Genomic DNA, 21483 nt, shown 5'->3' on the forward strand with positions numbered 1-21483 from the left:
ATGATGATGATGATGATGATGATGATGTTGATGATGATGATGTTGATGATGATGATGATGATGATGTTGATGATGATGATGATGATGTTGATGATGACGATGATGATGATGATGATGATGATGATGATGATGAAAACGTATTATTAATTTTATTATTATTATTATTATTATTATTATTATTATTATTATTATTATTATTATTATTATTATTATTATTATTATTATTATATATTATTTATTATTATTATTATTATTATTATTATTATTATTATTATTATTATTATTATTATATAGTAGTAAGTAGTAGTAGTTAGTAGTAGTAGTAGTATAGTAGTAGTAGTACTAGATAGTAGTAGTAGTAGTAGTAGTAGTAGTAGTAGTAGTAGTAGAATAGAAGAAGAAGAAGAAGAAGAAGAAGAAGAATGAGGAGGAGGAGGAGGAGGAGGAGGAGGAGGAGGAGGAGGAGGAGGAGGAGGAGGAGGAGGTGGAATATGCTTCTTGTAATAAGAATAATATTCGGCAGCTATCCTTTTCTCTTTACAATACAACACGTTTACACTGCATCTACATTTTTTTTTTTTTTTTTTTTTTTTGTCTTTGATAAGATAAATGCTTTATCTCTGTGTATCATCATTCATAATATACTCCACACCATTCTAATTTAAACACTCTTGTTTTAAAGTGTTTGAAGTGCCAAATCCATGCCTCAAGTGAAGGACGAAGCTATCGAAGATTTCTATATCTATGTCTTACATAGCATGATCGAAGTAGTCTGTATATCAATAAAATTCGCCTCCATTTGATATAATATCTGTTTATTCACTGAACAAAAATTGAGTAATCATAAGTGCTCTCACCTTTGTGTATTGAAAACTCAGAGTAATGCATGCTTTTATTATTGCCAATTGATTTTACAATTTATCTCAATAAATCATAATCGTTGAAAGTTAAAGCGAATATCATTATATATAGTGCTCTGTGTAGAGTTATCATTAAGAATTTCGATAGCACATCAACTAATATCATTTTTATCTATCATGGCTGTAAAGGAAATTTTCTCATACCAAAATCGAAATATAGACGTGTTATGTTGCTAATCAATACAGTACGTATAAAGTTACAGATGCGAGGTAGTTCTTATACCTAGATACGTTGGCTTACAATATTTAAAACTGAGCATTTATTCCGCGCAACAACCGCTAAGTGTGACCGAGGCCCTTTAAAAAGTACCACAGGCCAAGCAATAACAACACTCAACATGCACGTCGAGTCATCAGGCCTATAGGACTCATTACACTATTTGTGTATAATGTTATTGTGTTGCTTAAACTTATAAACGTTAAGGCGCTAATACACTTTTTTGTGTATGTTACTTTAATTTATCAATGTTGACAAGGCGATTTATTACAGTTTTTGTGTGTAGATTGTGTTGTTAACAAGGCGTTAGTGTAGATTTTATGTATGTTACTTTAACTTATTAATGTTGATAAGGCGATTTATTACAATTTTTGTATGTATGGATTGTGTTACTTAAACGTTGACAAGGCGTTAGTGTAGATTTTGTTACTTAAACTTAGTAACGTTGACTGAAAATCAATATGAGCAACACATTATTTTGCTTTACCTGAGATGTAAGTGAAGTGAATCGATAGGATAACGTAACATTGATAGTTGGCACTACTCACGCACGGTTATAGGGATAGGGTGTGAATCTCCGAAGTGTATGAATCTTCACAATAATATTTAACGTTTTCCGAAACGATAAGTGGATACAATGCCACGTGATATTTTCATAAGATCTACAGTTTTCGATCATATTTTGAAATATGTCTACGTAAACATCGAAAAGAATTCTTGATTGTGACAAAGAAATATTGAAAAAGTCACCCAAGGAGGGTGCGAAGAAAGAAATTGGGTGAAAGAGAGAGAATTTACAGGGGGCGAGGAGATAAGAAGAGATAGAGGTAGATAGATAGATATTAGATAGATAGATAGATATATTGATAGATAGATAGATAGATAGATAGATAGATAGATAGATAGATAGATAGATAGATAGATAGATAGATAGAGAAAGAGAGTGTGGGTGAGAGAGACATAGAAATTTAAGATCCCTTAAAACGTTATTGGAACAATTTGAAAATAAACAATCATTGCGGAAACAAAGTAACAAAGAAGCAAAATACATAGTTTCGGGGAAACTAAAAGATAAGTGACGGGACTAAAAAAAGAAAGAAAGGGGGAAAATGGGGAAATAAAAAGATCAAACAAACAAATCGATTAGATATCGCGATACTCAAATCGGGAAATAGTGGAATAGTTAATGATATCCAAATAATTAAATTATCGATGTCTCTCCTACATTGACAAATCATCTTATACTCATTTTTGGTCTAACACTGTTTACTTAATTTAATATGTCGATAAGTTAATATGACTCAATTCCCTCTACTTACTCGAAAATCTTGAGCATGAGAATTTCTAGACTCTCAGGTTTAAGACTTGAGACAAGTTGATTATGGGTCATCTTGATATATCGTTAACCCGTTAACTGTCGTACCCTGGAAAAAATAAACACGTATTTTAAACTTTGGTCAGAAAACTAACCGATCGATCTTTGAAGGAAGAGTTTTCTGGTCAAATGTATTAAATTCTGGGTTTTTATTTCAGAGTATAGCAGTTAACTGGTTAAGTGAATTAGAAGTTCTCTAATTCAAATGAGATTTTTTAAAAAGTGTTTTGTCACCGTGTGCGACAGATCGACTCACACCTCGGGAATGGCTTGATGGCGGTAGTCGTGTGTTTCCTATCCAAATAGGATAGGGAATCGTTATTAAGTAGGTTATGACTGTTGGGGCTCTGTATCAGATGGGGATATATATGCACAAACACACGAAACACACACACACACATACACACAAACACACACAACGAAAGAGAAATAGAGAGAGAGAGAGAGAGAGAGAGAGAGAGAGAGAGAGAGAGAGAGAGAGAGAGAGAGAAAGAAAGAGAGGAAGAGAGAAAAAAAGAAGAGAGAGAGAGAGAGAGAGAGAGAGAGAGAGAGAGAGAGAGAGAGGGAGAGAGAGAGATAGAGAGAGAGAGAGGCACGCGCAAAGATCAAAGCAAAAGACTAACTAACTTTTGATGTACATTAAATGATTAAGTTTGTCCTAACAGCTGGAACGCATTAAAATGGCGGAGGGAATCTTCCCCCAACTTTTGAAAGGGGATAGTTTATGACAATATGTGAATTATCCTCCAAAACGATGCAAAACAAAATAACATTGCATCATGAAAGCTGATTCATTTTGGATGTTTGTTTTCTTTGCTTGTATTTTTTCCTGTTTCTTTATCCGGCACTAATGTCATACACACATTTTCAAACATTCTTTGTGATTATTTACAATTGGGTGTAGATATGTATTGAATGTGTTAAAAACCGCGAAAATACGTTTTATTTGTCTGATGGACCGGGAGCTTAAACATACATTCAATATGTAGTAATTGGAAATCCTAAGGTCCTATCGTGAGCAGTTAAGGTGATCAACCGTGAGGCTAATTAATTGGAGACAATGATTCTGCCACAGTTAGATACGATCGCCCGGACGCCTGGGTTTTATTTGCGTGTGTACCACGCACAGTTCATTCATTCATTCATTCATTCATTCACTCATTTATTTGCTCATTCATTCATTACACGGCTTGTCAATTTAATGCCCGCTGCTGCTGGAATCAAGCCCTATATTATGGTCTATTTATTGTGTCGTCTAGGTCATGTCAGTTGGCAGTTTAGGCAGTCGTATAAATAACAGTAAAATACTGCTGCCAGAGTACTACTGCTGTACGCTGAAATACAATCATTTAAAAAGAATGATATGGCAGAAAACATTAAATTCCAACCTTGACAGATTGCAATAACATCCACCATCTCAATCTAGACTTCTTTGACGAATTCTGGTAAACGACGTGTTTTCATTTGCAGGTCTGATAGCCCAAATTGTTATGGGCTCATTGTTGTAATGGAAATACTCTCAAACCAACGCAAAAAATATCACAATGTAAAAGCACGCCCATAAATGCGTTCGGTTATCAGACCTGCACATAGATTAATACACCTCGTTTGTAAGACTTTTTGGTGTGTCGGGGGTCATCTTAATTTATTTTTTTTTGGTAATTGGATTCAATAGTCTGATCTCATGTCCGCCAAGCAACCAGCAGCTTGGTTCCATACAAAGAAAATCGGTACTTTTTATTCTTCATGCTGGCTAGAACTTTTTCACATGTCATGTGATCAGAATGTGTAAAAGTCGAAACATGATCAGATGTATAATGTTTTTCTCCTCTGGATACACTTTTATGCTCGTCGGAGACGTATTTCATAAGGGCGTCCGCTAATGTTCCGATAGTTTAGAACCAGTAACTAAGTTACTATGCGTCATTACGAGGGAAGTGACGTCACAACAATCGAAGTCTGTTGGAGTGAACGTTTTCCGGCCATTATTTTCTATAAAATGTGTTTTGTTAGAATTTGACAGCCCGGTGTTCTGTAATAAGCTACTTGGGCTAATATTGTAGCATCGATGTTCTGTTGCTTTCAGATTGGGTATCCGATCAGAAATTCATTAGCCACAGGTTTATGAGAGCTTTGTGGCCCGTTTTATTGCAGATTTTAACGCCTCCCGTCAGTAAATGAACAGTTGTGACATTAGTTACGCTTGCAGAAATAAATAGGCTCCGTGTTGTGTTTGAATGTTTGTAGTATTGTGAATCAGGATAACGAAATGACATGAATTTAATATTTGATTTTTAATAATAGATTTTTAAATAAAATAATGTCAAATTATCAATAAGAATCACAGAGAAAAGAGATAACGACAGAGGGGGCGGGGTGGGGGGGGGGGGGGGCTTTTGGGTGGATGTACGGGAAGGATAGAGAAATTATGTAAAAAAAACAAAACAATATAGAATGTGTGAGTGTCTGGGTTCAATTCTGCCAAATTGTCTATAAGAATCACAGAGAAAAGATATAACGACAGAGGGGAGGTAAGCTTTTGTGTGGATGTACGGATAGGATAGAGAAATGTCTAAAAACAAAATAGAATGTTGAGTGTATGGGTTTATGGGAGAAACAAAAGATAAATTGAAAGGGAGGATGGTAAAAGTAGACGTGTTGAAAGTTTATTGAATACTCTATCGGTTTAATTTACGCCTCGATAATATGAGCCTGGTGCAGATACTTCGAGTAGGTAAAACATTTATGTCCCGTTATTTTTGTTGATGGATTAAGGACATCTATATACAGTGCTTGGTCCCTAGGTTCAAAGTTCACCGAATATATCATTATCAGCATCATCATCATCATCATCATCATCATCATCATCATCATCATCATCATCATACTTATAATCATCATCATCATCATCATCATCATCATCATCATCATCATCATCATCATCATCATCATCATCAACAACAACATCATCATTGCCGTCGTTTCATCATAAGCATTATCATCACCGTCATCATAATCATCGTCATCACCACCATCACTTTCGTCATCATGATTGTCGTTATTGTTGCTCCTACTTAACTACCACAAGTACCACCATCACCTCCACCACCACTACTACTACTACTACTACTACTACTACTACTACTACTACTACTACTACTACTACTACTACTACAACTACTACTACTACTACTACTACTACTACTACTACTACTACTACTACTACTACTACTACTACTACTACTACCAGCACTACTACTACTACTACTACTAATGCTACTACTACTACTACTACTACTACTACTACTACTACTACTACTACTACTACTACTACTACTACTACTACTACTACTACTACTACTACTACTAACTACTACTACTACTACTACTACAGCTGCTACTAGTAACTACTACTACTACTACTACTACTACTACTACTACTACTACTACTACTACTACTACTACTACTACTTCTCATTGGACTATTATTATTATTATTATTATTATTATTATTATTATTATTATTATTATTATTATCATTATTATTATTATTGTTATCTATTATTTTTATAATAATTATTATTATCATAAATATTTATTTTATGAGCCCATCATACTCTCTACCGTATTATATCCATTGCACTATTATGATCGTTCATCTGCTGTTATTACCCATTAGCTGATCAATCGCAGTAATGATGAGAATGTGATATAATGAAAATACATTCAACACACGTGTGCCCATGTCTAGATATACCTTTATAAATCTTTAACGAGAATCCCATGTCATAAATGTGTCTGATGTGAGCGACACTTGCACGGTTGTGGGGAGGTAAGGTGATGGTGGGAGGGGGTTTTGGGGAGGGGGGGGGGGTGTAAGGGAATTTACCTACTGAGAGCAAGAGAAGGAAGAGAGGGAAAGATATGATAGATCGATGGATATAAATAGATAGATGGAAAATAGACACGTAGAAAATAGATAAATAGACAGAAAGATGTGTGTAGATTGATAGATAGAGAGAGAGAGTAAGAAAGTTTGTGTGTGTGTGTGTGTGTGTGTGTGAGAGAGAGAGAGAGAGAGAGAGAGAGAGAGAGTTGAAATAGATACAATTAAAAATAACACACAAAATAAAAGAAAAGATTCGAAAACCACAAAGGGAAATGTAAAACTATATTCCAGAAATCAAATTTCAATTAAATTTCACCATTATCGCAGGCAAATAATTTATTTCTGATTAATCCGTTGTAAACCGAGTTCTATATAACAGCGATGCCACTCAGCCTTCTTTAAAAAAAAAGTCATATCGCTGTTATTCCTTTGACGATAAAAACAGTTTGGTCTATTGACTGTAGTGGTAGCAACAAAAAGAAATCTATTTGGAGAAATTATGATTTGAAATAAATTCAATCTCGCCATGAAAGGGTTAAATCCAATCATTGCAGTCGAATTTCAACTGTAAATTCCACTCATATCGTTAAGTGATCAATCCAAATAATGACGACCAGGATAAATGCGCGTAGCGATAAAAAAAAAATTCTAATAAGATTTTAATGTTACTCACATGTGAATGCGCGAGATGCCAGATGAAAACGGTGTCATTACATATTATAACAGTGATATTAAGATTTGTCGATGGAATATCGAGCAACGAACGTTCTGATAATCAATAATGCAGCGGCCGTGAAATGATGGGTGCAGGCAGGCACGTGATATTTGCTCTCCGTATTCCAGCTCGTATAGAATGAAATGCTATTATTTTATATTATCATACAGTAATATCTAAATTTGATAGTGGGTGCGCGGGTGATGGCTTAGCGGTTAAATAAAATAAATATTATGAGCAAATTTATAAAGAAGGATAATAATAATATATAACAAGCTAGGCAAATGTTTACCCTCTTAAAGCACGCCACACTGCGTTATGTATTCCTCCGGCAGCACAAATCATTCCTCTCAATGTAAAAGTCGTCTGTAAGGTGTAATATTCATATTTTTTTTTTTACTTATTACAATCGTCTCCCCTTACAGTTAGACGCTCATCAAAACCATACTGCGGTTGTTTTTAAAACACAGTATATGCAATGTTAACTCATTCAACCTTAACACCGACTATATCCGTAAGTTTACCCAGTTTACTTTTACCCCATGCCTATTTATTGCCTTTTTCTGAGACAAATTTTAGGCGTTAGTTTTTACATGTTAATGATAGTTGAATAAAACTATCTATGTACATGCTCATTTTTGATACATTTTTTTCCATTTTTGAAAAGTGACAAAAATCTCTAGGATTGAGTGAGTTAACCAAATACCACATACTGAGTTCCTTTAAAAAAATGGTAACATAGTAGAGTGAAGTATTGTAGGTAAATTGCCTATGCCGAGTGCACAATGTAGGTGCTTACGATCCTTGTTTCAGAAAAAAAAGCTACAATGTTTTTTTTCTTTCTGAGATAATGGTAAATGGTAAAATTAGTCTCTCAAAGCCATGAGCTCCACGGAACCGGAGTTCATCCTAGTTTCTGTTCCATTAAACCAACAATAAAGTTGGTTGTGATACATACGACGCCAGTCCATTGTAAAGTACTTTCAACCAGATATATAACAGATCCAACTACCAAAAACAATGCCATGTGGATAGAGAACTGATAAAAATAAAAAGAGAAACGTTGAGTCAACAAGGGTTCATCCCTTTGCTTGTTAGGCAAGCTGAGCGATCTAGATCTCAAACTTTAGATGTGAAAGTGAGAGATTTTCAAAGCTACTTATCTTCATCTTAGACTTCCTCCTTTCGTGTAATGAGTAACACATCAGATCATATTTTTTTTCAGTTTTAGGCGATACATTTATGGGATAATAATATATCTCCTCTATAGAAAAAATATATAAATTTACGTTGTCATGTTAAAAAGCATGATGTTGTCATTTTTGTCGGAAGCAAAATGAGGAGGTGGGAAGGGATATAGTTACTTGGAAGTGGTAAACACGAGAGACTGCGAATTTAAACAGTAGGCTGTGAATGTATAACAACCTAGCAGTATTTCAGAAAACAACATAAAAATAGAGAATTGTTTATACTGATAATACTAAATGAAAATGTATATTTCATTTGCTATATGTCCGCTGCTGTCTCCTCTTTATAAAATGAAGTGCCATCAGTGATCAGAGGTTGACATTATTGAAATATCTTGTCTCTGTGTCGTGTCATTGGAGAAGACACTAAACACACACATCGCATTCCAATCAATTTTTGTTGAGTCTCTTATGATTAAACAAGCAAAGAACATTGCACGACATGCAGAGGCGATTTTTTCTTTATTCAAAACAAACTTGGATTCATATATGGTCTGCTTCTTGGAGGGGGGGGGGGGGAGGCATATAAACCCGACGTGTACATGTATGCAGATTTGAAATACGAATCCTCTTATGGGCCTATTTTGCACTGTCATAATGGACTTTATTTTTGCGTCATTTCTTTTTGAGATTTCCGTTACAACAATGAGTCAATGGGGAATTGGCTTATCAGACCGCAAATAAGTGCACGTCGTATAAACCGTATTTATCATGGTGTCATCAATCATGCAAATACGCTATATAAATGTATATGGATATTTCATTTACATTCTTTTTAACTTGCATATTTTGGTCGCTCATTATGATATTTTAAACTAGAGAGAAGAATGTGTTGCCTCCATTCAAGTGTGTACATTTTTTCCTGTTCATTTCTTTAATTGTGTTATCTATTTTTTTTATTCTTGCAGGTTTACCTTCGTCTATCTCCTAGCCTGCGTTTTCCGGAAATAATTTGTAACAGTAATTGAAGACGTTGGATACGCTTGGTCTGGGGGTGAGTAGAGCAAGACTAATTTGTTTATGTTTTCAGGCCATCTGTTCGGGATAAAGTCTTGGAAATGTGTCGGCACGATGTGTTGTAGGGTATTGTCGTCGATTGAGGGACAGAACAAGATGTTATGAGGAGCAGGAGCTGAAGGAAGATTAGGAGAAGGAGAAGGAGGAGGAGGAGGAGGAGGAAGAGGAGGAGGAGGAGGAGAAGAAGAAGAAGAAGAAGAAGAAGAAGAAGAAGAAGAAGAAGAAGAAGAAGAAGAAGAAGAGAGGAGGAGGAGGAGGAGGAGGAGGAGGAGGAGGAGGAGGAGGAGGAGAGAAGGAAGAAGAAGAAGAAGAAGAAGAAGAAGAAGAAGAAGAAGAAGAAGAAGAAGAAGAAGAAGAAGAAGAAGAAGAAAGAAGAAGAAGAAGAAGAAGGAGGAGGAGGAGGAGGAGGAGGAGGAGGAGGAGGAGGAGGAGGAGAGAAGAGAAGAGAGAAGAAGAAGAAGAAGAAGAAGAAGAGAGAGAGAGAGAGAGAGAGAGAGAGAGAGAGAGAGAGAGAGAGAGAGAGAGAAGGGGGGGGGGGTTGGTAGAGTGAGAGATGAAGATAATGAGATGGGTGTTGTGTTGCAGATTTAGATATTTAATAAGATTTGAGTCTAAACGTCGTAACAAAAAAAAGAAATATTTTGTTTTAAAAATTGATAAAGACTTGGGCAAAGTGCAAGAAACAGCTTTGGAGTTTTGATCGTTTAAATATATAAAATTCGCCCTCTGTTAGCAACCCCTGATTATGCTTATTAAGATATAGACACAACCACTCACGCATAGACTCGCTTTTTAGATGGAATTTTAATTATGAGCAGGTTGACTTCGTTATGGTAAATGACAATTATAACTTGGCATATATATATATATATATATATATATATATATATATATATATATATATATATATATATATATATGCTCAAATAGGATTCTATAGTCTGATGTCACGTCCGCCCAGGAACGAGCAGCTTAGTTCTAGACAAAGAAAGTCGGTACTTTTTATTCTTATTCTTTTTATTCTTAATGCTGGCTAGAGCTTTTTCACATCCATTTGATCAGAATGTATAAAAGTCAAAACATGATCCGATTTATAATGTTTTTCTCCTATGCTCGTTGGAGAAGTATTTCATAAGGGCGTCCGCCATTGCTCCGATAGTTTAGAACCAGTTACTAAGTTACTATGCGTCATTACGAGGGAAGTGACGTCACGACTGTTGAAACCTATTTCGGTGGGCTTTTTTCATTGTTCTAACCTCTGTTGAATTTATTGTCTCTTTTGACAACAGCGGCTGCAAAGTAGGGCAGGTCGATATATCAAAACCGTTCTAAATTGGTGTTATTCTCTTTCTTGTTTCGATTTAATGAACTCGTGTTGCTCTTGGGCAGGTAAACTTAGCAGATCAGATTCCCCAAACATTGTCAATTTAACCGTATTTTTGTCTCAACCACCAAAAACAGCCCAGGGCACTATTTCTAGCATTGAAAAATAGTTGGCTTTTTAAAATTCCCAAGATCGTCTCATAATAAATGTGAAATTTGTGGTAACATACGAGTATGTATTTTAGATGGTATTTTAAGAATGATCCTATAATATTTAAATAACATTTCCCTTTTGTTTGATACAAAATAATCTGACGATTAAATACGTGTCTGATGTACAATGAGCCATAATTGTATGCACAATTAATTGAGAATCGTGTGCTTTCCGTGTATGCCATTTTGTGTGGTGCTTGACTTGTGATTACCCAATAATATGTTGTTTATCTCAATGGTCACGCTATTTATTTTATGAACATACAGCTAGAAATGCCTAAGTACGCGTAGTATTCCTTCAGAGCAATAGGCCCATGGAACCGGAATTTATCTATAGCGTGAAACGGATAATAGAAATTGCATACTACCCTTTGGATAAGACGTTAGCCTATCTCGGTCCCTTTGCATGTCAATCGATTTCTCTACCAACTTAGCTATCCGGTCCCCAGAAATGCCTAAGTGAGCCAGTCAAACTATTATGAACCTAGTTATTATTATGCCAAAAAAAACCAAAACAACAAAAAAACAAACCCATAAACAGCTATCAAAAGTAAAAGAATATAACGTTATATACTGGTCTCATGTTATATAACTGTCTCTAGCTATGCATGACATTTTGAAGGTTGATAATGGTGCAATTAAATCCACTAGTTTCGAAACAAGGATTAATAAAGCAAAATTATCCAAGTCAACACAATTTTTATTGATTTTGTAAATGGTACGCTCACGTCATCTTCCAAAATGAATCAACATGCAAGTTGTGAGATTCAGGCAATAATCTAACGAATAGCTAGAGGTGTGCCTAAATGATTCTATAAAATGGAGAGAAAGATAAAGAAGGTAATAAATGTGACTCATAAATAAGGGGACAACACAAAACAAACGACGTTTCGGCCTTTGGCCCTTTTCAAGTAAACATGATATATATATATATATATATATATATATATATATATATATATTATATATATATCTATATATCGTGTTTACTTGAAACGTCGTTTGTTTTGTGATGTTCCCTCATTTATGAGTCACATTTACTCCATTTATCTTTCTCTCCAATAATCTAACGCAATTGTTGTCTGGGGAAATGGCTTCTCAACTTCTTCAAAAATGGTATGGCTTGATGGCTCAGTGACTTGTGCGACTGCTCGCCGATGTGTTTCTCTCTTTCTCAGCCAGGCAGAGGTGCCGTATCAACTGGATTCCGAGTTTGGATCGCTGGCCCCGTGATATTTGTATTTTCTGTTTTCATCTGGAACCTCTCTGTACCCAATAGATCTCATCAAAATGGCAGATTATTGACAACAAAACATTTATGACTGTTAGAATTATGCGTACATGTTATCCTTTGTGACTTTCTCCGTAGCTATAATGTTGTGCGACTTGATAAAATTGATAAAATTAAATAGAAACCTGATACTTTCAAGAAGAAAATATTTCCTGGAGTTGTCCTTCATGGCCACACCCCATCTACATTCATATTTTCCCGTTCAGTTCAGTTTAAAACAGGGGATTTCGCGCTTGACATTTAAGCTTGTTTGATCATTTTCGGAAAAGTCAATATTTGATACGTGCCAGTCATCCGGAGTTTGTCAAATGTCCACTTTAACTAAACATGAGAATAATAATATTTTATGTTTCTTAGCTATGCTGGTCGTATTACTCTCATGTTATCTGCTATGTCTCGTTGTATGTTCTTTATTAACTCTGCATTCATTTATTTAGAAACACGGATTTGATTAAAATGACTACACTTTTTCTGTATTATTGTCATATTACTTATACTGATATGAATCTATATAATCAAATAAGTAGTCCGAGAGATCCTTTGGTATCGCACTCGTGTCATACGCAAAGGGACCTGGATCGATGCCGGATAAAGTCGAATTTTTTTTTTATCTGACACCCTTTCCACCTAACCTTGATTGGGTAGCTGGGTCTGTTAGACCTGGCTGAAGGTAATTTGAGATAGATCAACGTCCTGTCGAAATGGCACCGTGCAAGTTTTGCTACTGTCCTTTTAACGCTTTTAGAAATCGGCATAAATTCCAGCTCCCCATGGGCCTTATTGTTCCGAAGGACTATTTATGATTAAAATTAGAATACTATTTGGATTCGTCTCTAAATTTTGGAGAGAAAATTAATATCGATAGCAAATTCAAAACGCGTCATTGATTCATTTTAAAGCTGGATAAACAAACGCATTGTGTAGTCTGCCATCCTCTTTACGGTCCACATCGTTGTAATGGAATTGGAAATGGTTTCTATGTCCTAAATCCATACCATACAAAAACTTCAAAGTGATCGGGACCGTAACATTCATGTCATAGAGACATTGTCATGCAAATGGAAGTAGTATAATTGTGCGACCCATCGCCCCCATCTGGTATTATGTTGAAGTGAACCAGCTGACAAAAAGTGAATTAAAGTTAAAATTATCAGAAATTATAAAAATTCTGTATTGGTTCTTCTAAATGATGCTTGAAAATCAATAAATCCTAATGTGCGCGGATGTGGTCTTGTGCGGTGACACTCGCCTTCAGATCGGAAGGTCCTGAGCTTGAGCGGCGAATAGTTGAGTCCCTAGAAAAAGGCTGTTTACTCATATTCTCTAAGGTGAAAAACGAGTACCTTGCGTTAACAGCGTTGTCTCTGTTGAAACAAGATATATAATCGCCGAACAGGCGTCATGTTTCGTTCTACATGTTTAAGTGTCGCTGTTAGCTAAGGACCCCTTGTAAAGTGCTCTGAGAACTTTAAGTGGATATTGCGCTATATACATGCTATATTTTATATGTTACGATGAATTTTAGTTTTCAGTATCTTAGTATTTCCTACATAATACCGTTTTGAGGCGGTTTGTCGCAAATGCAATATGGAGACACCGGCAGGCAGATAACCTGGATTTCAAACCATTATTGAAATAATATATTCAGTCATTTGTTTCAGAGAGAAAGAGAAAGAGAAAGAGAGAGAGAGAGAGAGAGAGAGAGAGAGAGAGAGAGAGAGAGAGAGAGAGAGAGAGAGAGAGAGAAAGAGAGAGAAAAAGAGAGAGTGTGTGAGAGAGAGAGAGAGATAGAGAGAGAGAGAGAGAAAGAGAGAGAGAGAGAGAGAGAGAGAGAGAGAGAGAGAGAGAAAGGGAGAGTGTTCAGGACAAAAAAAAAAAGGGGGGGGGGGGGGGGGTGGAATGTGTTTTGTCATTACAAGGAAGACTACAGACATGAATGTGTCAGAAACGTCAGGTAGTTTACCTGAGGTCGGAATGCACGAGTTCTGGCAGAACATCAATGTTGTTATGTCTTGTCATTATAAAGTCACAACTCCACATAGATCTACACGGTGGCTACAGCTGTAGATGTTTATCATCATGTCAACATTATGGCTCCTTGATTGAATCCGATTTGATAATAACAGGAGGAACGGGGTTGACGTCACTCAACTCTTTGTTATTGTTTTTAGACAGCCATTTTAATGATTAGTTTTCACTAAATTATATTAATCGGACTATAAACGGTCAAGGTTACAGATATCTTGTTTTGTGAATCGGTACCTATATTCTACTGGCGGGTGATGTATTTTACCTAACTGCATAGGCATCAATATCAGCATATGCTACTATTCGTCTCCAGACAGTACTATATTAATATGTGTGGATGTGATGCTAAAAGCCGATTTTCAAACATAACATAAAATAAAATGTGAGTAAATAACAACTAAAATTGAAGCCAGGTGTAAATGACCGCGTTGTTTTTTGTCCGAAAGAAAAAATAAAAATCGCTTTCCAGGCGTGTATCTCATCCTACTCGTTAATTGTTGCCGTTGTAAAGCGCTTTGAGGATGTTCAGTAAGTGGATTTTGTTCTATATCAATGCTCAAGTTGTTTGTTTTTAAAAATATTTATATCTTTTACTCTTTTCAATGTTGTAGTTTTTTATGAAAATTCCAAAGTTCAGCAGGCATTGACATTATGATAATGAAAATATAACTAATCCATGGCTGATATTTACGTACAGAATTAGACATTGATATAATAGCATATTATGGCAGTTACGCCAGAAGAAAAAAAACTAAATTATTATTCGTACAGTAGATTTCTTCTTCGTCTTCTTGAGATGCTATTTCGAGAGGAAATGCACAATGCAAGTTAGTTAATCATATTATATGTCTAGACTGCGCTCTCTCGAAGAAAGAAAGAAAAATCCCCACCAAAATACATTCTAATAATATTATATTATTTGTTTACCATTTTATTACTATTATTATATATTTACATTGAGTAGTTTGAATCCGCTTAATACTGTCTGTGATGAACTCATTGTCCACTCAAATATACCCAGTCATACGCATAAAGGAAAAGGATCGTAATCCCATTCTTTCTCCTTCATCCCATTCATAATTCTACTAATTCCATCTGATTGAGATCTTTTATTTTTCAGTCCTCCCTAGTTTGAAAAAGTGAAAGAGAGAAAAGAGGGGTGTTCTTAATTTTTTTTCTCCTTTCTATTCGTCATAATCCGAGCCGTTATAAAATATAACAACAGTAAACTTTACCGATGTTTCTTTCCTTTATCCAATTTAAGAATCAATCTATTGGAATGAATTATCGCCCTTTCCTCAACTCGAAAATCGGTTCTTTTCCGTACTTGTTAGTGACACTGCCGCACAAAAATCAATAATGCATTGAAATAGTAACGCCAACATGAGCAGGATAGTTGCGATATAATGAAGATGATAATAATGATGGTGTTGGTGTTGATAACGATGATGATGATGATGATGATGATGATGATGATGATGATGATGATGATGATGAATAATGATGATGAATTATGATGATGATGATGATGATGATGATGATGATGATGATGATGATGTTGATGATGATGTTTAGTGTCACAGATTACATACTAAAAATAAATATAAATTTGCGCTTGCGCACACAAACACCCATACTCCGAAAATTCCTGCGGTTTTCTTGTAATGATTCGCAGTTTCACATTATAACATTTTGTTTTGTTCTTTTGGTTAATAAAACTTGTTACTCCACTCAATTCATGTATGAATGTAAAGTTATAAAAAAGAAATTATTTTCGAGTAGTAGGGTGGAAAAAAGGACATTAGCAGATGATTTGAACTGCATGAAGCAAGAATAAGTTTCATGATATGGGGACTGCTTGCTGTAACATCTGTATGAAGATTGAGCTGTGCTAAGGTGTAAGTGGGCGATATGTAGTGGGCGGTGTTCATGGTTAGTTGGCACCGATGCGCACACATTTGCAGGTCTGCTTAACGAACTGAATTATGGGCTTGTTTTAACATTGTTAAACATAGTGAAGTAGGGGAGTTGGTTTGAGAGTATTTCCAGTACAACAATGAGACCATAATAATTAGAGTTGTGCACCTTTACTCTGTTGGCACGAAATAATATTAGCTAGATGCAGTTTATCTCTCTGTTTCGCTAGAATTTGTATAAGATCAATATCGCTGATTTTGACATGAACATAAAAGAACGAGATATACCGAACTTCATATTTAATTTCAGCTGTGCACCTATATGCGCTTTAGACCGGATTTCGCACATTGCCAAATTATTGTTTTATACTGGCCATCATTACTACTACTACTACTACTACTACTACTACTACTACTACTACTACTACTACTACTACTACTACTGCTACTACTACTACTACTATTACTACTAACTATACTACTACTACTTACTACTACTACTACTACTACTACTACTACTACTCCACTACTTCTATTGCTACTACTACTACTACTACCACTACTACTACTACTACAACAACAACTACTACTACTCTACTACTACTACTACTACTACTACTACTACTACTACAACAACAACACACTACTACACTACTACTACTACTACTACTACTACTACTACTACTACTATACTACTACTACTACTACTGCTACTACTACTACTACTACTACTACTACTACTATTATTACTACTACTACTACTACTACTACTACTACTAGTAGTAGTACAACTACTAACACTACTACTGTCAACAATAATATCAAGAGGAGTTTAATATCAGTTATCGATGGGGCCTGATGGAAACAAAAGCTAATGGGATTATTTGAAATTTAATTCGGTGCAAGCGGAGACTTGCTCTAGCGAAGGGGAGTTTATACTATCGCGGATTAGAGGCTGTGCAAAGAAGGGAGTATTGATTAGGACTCATTGATCAGACAGCATTTATCATCAGCACCTAAATTTGTTAACTCCTTTTAAGAGCACGACGAGCGTCGTCATCTACGTGCATATGTTTACAAGTATGATAAATACCAGATAACTCACTATTTCTTTAAAATTATTTTCTTTATCACATTCGTCGGGATCATGATCATCATCATCATGATCATCATCATCATCAGCAGCAGCATCATCGTCATCATCATCATCATCATCATCATCATCATCATCATCATCATCATCATCATAATCATCATCATCACCATCATCAATCACACCATCATTGTGATCATCATCATCATCATCATCATCATCATCATCACCATCATCAATCATACCATCATTGTGATCAACATCAACATCATCATCATCATCATCATCAATGTTGTCGTCGTCGTCATAATCATCATCGTTATCGTCGACTTCAGCATCATCATCGTTGTCGTCATCATCATCAGTGCTAACAATTGGGGCATCAACAAAAGCCACAGAAGACAATGAATGTTAAAATACAATATTACCCAATCCCTTCCCCTCCCCTTCAACATATAACACCTTGATATTTGCATGACATAGCTAAACGATTGCCAAAACGCCTAATGGTCAGGTATGCTAGCATAGTACCCGATAGTCATAACACATCATAACCAATCGATCCGCATGGAAAATGAAACCTTTCTATTATTCTACCCGGCGAAACAGATTATCCTTTTAACAGGAATACTTGTATTAGCAGATACAGCTATTTTTAGTTATCAGAGCATATATTTATCACGTATAAGTATTATAATCTGTATCCTTAAATTATGTGCCCGTCATTTTGAGGCATTTTTTTAAAATTAAGAAATACTGCTATAAATAAATAAATAAATAAATAAATAAATAAATAAATAAATAAATAAATAAATAAATAAATAGATCGTCAATCTCCACCGAACGTGTACACTGGCGCCTTGCAAGCCACAGTTTACAAAATACACAACAATTTGAAGAAAATTATATGTTACAATTTTAAGAAACTTAAATTTCAAGTTCAACATCTTTATCTGCAAAAGCTGAATTACCCAGCACTGCAGATTTTCTACAATTATGTGGTGACTTTCTCCATTATTGTGTTATTAAGTTGGAAGATAAATGTTTAATAGTTGACCAAATGTGTTGTTGTTGGCAATATTTAGGATTTCTGGTGGGAGAGTGTTCCATTCCTTAATGGGATGATTGTTGGGAAGAGACTGTTTTTATAAGTATTGTTTCTGTGTGTTAGAGTTGTGAACTTACTGCTATGATGATATCTTGTGGATGGACAGTGTTGTTTTGTGAAATATTGTGGTAGAGTCACTGCTCTTTTGTTGGAATGTACTGTTCAATGGAGAAGTTGAAGGCGTTTTTCTTTCCGCCTACTCTCCACTGCAACAATTTCAGGGCGCAGTAACGCATCCTGGTTCTCGCAAGTAATTGTTGGTGACAAACCTCGAAGCTGCCCTTTGAACGTTCAATTTTCTTAATGTTACAATTGTACGAAAATTAAATGTCACAGTTGTAGAATATCAATTGAGTTATGATGATATCAATGGGATAGGAAGTCTGTAGGGTTTTTTTTTTAATATTCTGTCTTTAGTCTAGAATTGAAGCATTCAATAGTATGGGATCTTCTGGTTATATTTCGATCATGCTTCCTGTCATCATTGCCTAGGTTAAACAAAGGCTAGCACAGTTGGAATTTTGTCGATTTTTTCCTAGTAAACCATTGTAAAATAATCTGGTTTGATAATGCGGTTTTACAAACCTTAGCACAATAGGATTAGTATTCATCGCTAATGATTACGATACTCATGATAAGTGATGGTGATTTTTATGGGGATGTCGTATCGTGAGGATAATGACGAGGCTGACGGTAGTGATCATCACCATCATCATCATCATCATCATCATCATCATCATCTTCATCATCATTATCAACATCATCATCATCATCATCACCATCATCATCATCATCATCATCTTCATCATCATCATCATCATCAGCAGCAGCAGCAGCTTCATCATCATGACCACCATCATAAACATCATCAACAATAGCAGCATTATCAGCAACATTATCATTACCACCACCACCACCACCACCACCACCACCACCACCACCATCATCATCATCATCATCATCATCATCATCATCAATATCATCGTCATTATCATTATCATCATCATCACCATCGTAATCAAAGGAGCAGCAGCAGCAGTAATCCCAATATCAGCATCACCGTTAATATTAGGGTTCTAATCAATCCAACGCCATTAAAATCGTGGTAAGAAACACATTTTATTTTTACCCCACTAAAATGGAACAAAAGTAACTAAAACTCGACTCTTTATAAAACATTGATCATCTCCAAACTACTTTCATAGACATTCAAACGACGAATAAATAGTGACTTGAAACGAACACCGTTAGCCCTCTAAAGAATATTTAGTTAGTAAACGTTTAAATATTTACAAGGGGAATTGATAGCTTGTTTTCTTGTGGTTGTTTGGAATATTGATTCCAAGTTTTACGATCGCGGCACCCATAAATCTGGCGTGAACAGGTACGGCTAATTTCTGCCGTACTTTGGAGAAAAAAAACACGTATTGAAAATTTTGGCCAGAAGACTCGCCCTTCAAATATCGATCGATTAAAATAACTCTCATCTTGGTAAAAACTCTCAAACCTGGGATTTCGCGAAGTGCCAGGTTTGAGAGTTTTTACCAAGATGAGAGTCATTTTAATCGATCGATATTTGAAGGACGAGTTTTCTGGCCAAAATGTTAAATACGTGTTTTTTGTGGGATTAAAAAAAAAAAAACAGAGTACGGCAGAATTGTGTGAGCAGTTCAGCTGCCAGAGAAGGAGGGGGGTATGCATGGAAGTCATTAATTACGGATAGTTGTGACAGCCAGCGAGCGGTGCCATTAGTTTCCTGTCCGTAAAAACCGATTAGCTAATTGCCGGATAAGCTAGCTCCATATTTATGCGTTGTTCTAATAGGCGTCGAAAGGAGATAGAAACAGTTGTTTTCTAGATATTGAAATAATAAGAACACCCAATTTAGCTCATGTTGATACGGCTTGTTTCCGGCGTCATAGGGAGAGATAAAACTAATAGCGCATTAATGAGAATTATCAATTATATATCATCATGTTACGGCCGAATGTTTTGTTTAAAGGTAGGCGATCTTTTACATTTCTGGATGCTTATTCGGCAATGAGTTATATTATATGCTCTTTATTCAAAGATATGCTCTGATTAAACCGTAAGAATTCAAATACATGTTTTATTTTTAAATCTTAAAGAAACATTAATTTTTGTCCAGGTTGTTAGGACTAGAATATATTTTTTAAGAATGGGAGGAGCCAGATTCTACAGTCTACCGTAACTTGTCACAGAAAATATCAAGTTTCTCAAATTGCATCTTTATATCTTATTTTAGGTTTAACAATGTTTGCAACACTTTAAGATATTGTCATACGTCAGAGCTACTAGTGAAGATGCCAAGGTGGTCGTAACTATTTTAGATCTAGATTTTATCGTATGGACACCGGTCTAGCACCCACGAAAATGGAAGACAAATGGGAGTAGTTCATACAACGAACAGAGACCACTTAAATGTCTTGTCTGACACAGACTATTATTGCCAATTGGAAGCTAAGAAAATGCTACTTATTGATGACTAGCAATGTCACGGTAGATAGAGATGATTTAATAGGAAGTACGCTGGCTCATTTCCAATAAGAGATTTTAGGAGAAAAAAATATTTGAGCTTTATATAGCGCAATATTCACTAAATGTGCTCAAAGCGCGTTACAAGGGGTCCCTGTTAGTCGCCTGTTAGGCGATATTACAATTTTTCGGACACAGACAACGCTGTTAACGGCCAGGTACTCATTGACACCTGTAGGCAAGAGATGAAGAAGACGAATGAGAAGGAAAAAGAGTAAAGGAGTATGCAGAAGAGAAAGAGGAAGATGAGGAGGAAGACGCAGAACATGGGCAGGAATTAATGGTAAGGGTGGTGATGATAGCGTTGCTGATAGAGGTGGGACAGGAAAAAGTAGAGCTTGAGGAAGAAAAATAAGAGGTGATGAGGAATAAGAAGAAATGAAGGAGGGAGAAGAAGAAGTGGATGAGGAAATGGAGGGAGAAGAAGAAGTGGATGAGGAATAAGAAGAAATGAAGGAGGGAGGAGAAGAAGAAGTGGATGAGGAATAAGAAGAGACAGAGCTAGGAGGAGAAGAAGAGGTGGTGAAGGAGAAAAGAGAAGTAAGAAAGGAAGGGGGTTGATAAAATGCGGAAAA

At 35.7% G+C, this 21483-nt stretch overlaps 1 protein-coding gene across 2 annotated transcripts in view; it reads left to right on the forward strand.

Annotated features, from left to right (window-relative positions):
* The window catches only part of LOC144962719 (uncharacterized), a 234225-nt gene that overhangs the window by 67639 nt on the left and 145103 nt on the right, over positions 1 to 21483 (forward strand). For both annotated transcript variants that reach the window (XM_078895908.1, XM_078895909.1), the window contains exon 3: positions 9272 to 9357. The gene's annotated coding sequence lies outside the window, so the exon portion shown is untranslated. The remainder of the gene's footprint in view (positions 1 to 9271; positions 9358 to 21483) is intronic.

The sequence above is a fragment of the Berghia stephanieae genome, chromosome 1 (genome assembly GCF_034508935.2).
Source record: "Berghia stephanieae isolate SIO BIC M18660-M18661 chromosome 1, UCSD_Bste_1.3, whole genome shotgun sequence".
In the NCBI taxonomy this organism is placed as follows: Eukaryota; Metazoa; Mollusca; class Gastropoda; order Nudibranchia; family Aeolidiidae; genus Berghia; species Berghia stephanieae.